A 2,350-nucleotide genomic window follows, 5' to 3' on the forward strand; every position below is an offset into this window, starting at 1 on the left:
TGATCTATTCCTTAGCCGTGTGCGGTGCCCCCAGCCACCATAGTCCTCGATAATACTGTAGCGGAGTTTAGGCGAAGCCCTGCTGCTGTAGTACATCAAGATCGTCACCACGCCGTCGTGCTGACGGAACTCTTCCCCGACACTTTGCTGGATCGGAGTCCGGGGATCGTCATCGAGCTGAACGTGTGCTCGAACTCGGAGGTGCCGTAGTTTCGGTGCTTGATCGGTTGGATCGTGAAGACGTACGACTACTTCCTCTATGTTGCGTCAACGCTTCCGCAGTCGGTCTGCGTGGGTACGTAGACAACACTCTCCCCTCTCGTTGCTATGCATCACATGATCTTGCGTATGCGTAGGAAATTTTTTGAAATTACTATGAAAGCCAACAGTGGTATCAGAGCCTAGGTTATTTATGTTGATGTTATACGCATGAGTAGAACACAAGTGAGTTGTGGGCGATATAAGTCATACTGCCTACCAGCATGTCATACTTTGGTTCGGCGGTATTGTTGGACGAGACGACCCAGACCAACATTACGCGTACGCTTACGCGAGACCGGTTCCCCCGACGTGCTTTGCACACAGGTGGCTTGCGGTCGACTGTCTCTCCAACTTTAGCTGAACCGAGTGTGGCTACGCCCAGTCCTTGCGAAGGTTAAAACGGAGTCTATTTGACAAACTATCGTTGTGGTTTTGATGCGTAGGTGAGATTGGTTCTTACTTAAGCCCGTAGCAGCCACGTAAAACTTGCAACAACAAAGTAGAGGACGTCTAACTTGTTTTTGCAGGGCATGTTGTGATGTGATATGGTCAAGACATGATGCTGAATTTTATTGTATGAGATGATCATGTTTTGTAACCGAGTTATCAGCAACTGGCAGGAGCCATATGGTTGTCGCTTTATTGTATGCAATGAAATCGCGATGTAATGCTTTACTTTATTACTAAGCGGTAGTGATAGTCGTGGAAGCATAAGATTGGCGAGATGACAACGATGCTGCGATGGAGATCAAGGTGTCGCGCCGGTGACGATGGTGATCATGATGGTGCTTCGAAGATGGAGATCACAAGCACAAGATGATGATGGCCATATCATATCACTTATATTGATTGCATGTGATGTTTATCCTTTTATGCATCTTATCTTGCTTTGATTGATGGTAGCATTATAAGATGATCTCTCACTAAATTATCAAGAAGTGTTGTCCCTGAGTATGCACCGTTGCCAAAGTTCGTCGTGCCCAGACACCACGTGATGATCGGGTGTAATAAGCTCTACGTCCATCTACAACGGGTGCAAGCCAGTTTTGCACACGCAGAATACTCAGGTTAAACTTGACGAGCCTAGCATATGCAGATATGGCCTCGGAACACGGAGACCGAAAGGTCGAACGTGAATCATATAGTAGATATGATCAACATAACGATGTTCACCATTGAAAACTACTCCATCTCACGTGATGATCGGTTATGGTTTAGTTGATTTGGATCACGTGATCACTTAGAGGATTAGAGGGATGTCTATCTAAGTGGGAGTTCTTAAGTAATTTGATTAATTGAACTTAAACTTATCATGAACTTAGTACCTGATAGTATCTTGCTTGTTTATGTTGATTGTAGATAGATGGCTCGTGTTGTTGTTCCATTGAATTTTAATGCGTTCCTTGAGAAAGCAAAGTTGAAAGATGATGGTAGCAATTATACGGACTGGGTCCGTAACTTGAGGATTATCCTCATTGCTGCTCAGAAGAATTACGTCCTGGAAGCACCGCTGGGTGCCAGGCCTGCTGCTGGAGCAACACCAGATGTTATGAACGTCTGGCAGAGCAAAGCTGATGACTACTCGATAGTTTAGTGTGCCATGCTTTACGGCTTAGAATCGGGACTTCAACGACATTTTGAACGTCATGGAGCATATGAGATGTTCCAGGAGTTGAAGTTAATATTTCAAGCAAATGCCCGGATTGAGAGATATGAAGTCTCCAATAAGTTCTATAGCTGCAAGATGGAGGAGAAAAGTTCTGTCAGTGAGCATATACTCAAAATGTCTGGGTATAATAATCACTTGATTCAGATGGGAGTTAATCTTCCAGATGATTGCGTCATTGACAGAATTCTCCAATCACTGCCACCAAGCTACAAGAGCTTCGTGATGAACTATAATATGCAAGGGATGAACAAGACTATTCCCGAGCTCTTCGCGATGCTGAAAGCTGCGGAGGTAGAAATCAAGAAGGAGCATCAAGTGTTGATGGTTAACAAGACCACTAGTTTCAAGAAAAAGGGCAAAAGGAAGAAGAAGGGGAACTTCAAGAAGAACGGCAAGCAAGTTGCCGCTCAGGAGAAGAAA

Source organism: Triticum dicoccoides, chromosome 7A (assembly GCF_002162155.2).
Source record: "Triticum dicoccoides isolate Atlit2015 ecotype Zavitan chromosome 7A, WEW_v2.0, whole genome shotgun sequence".
Lineage (NCBI taxonomy): Eukaryota > Viridiplantae > Streptophyta > Magnoliopsida > Poales > Poaceae > Triticum > Triticum dicoccoides.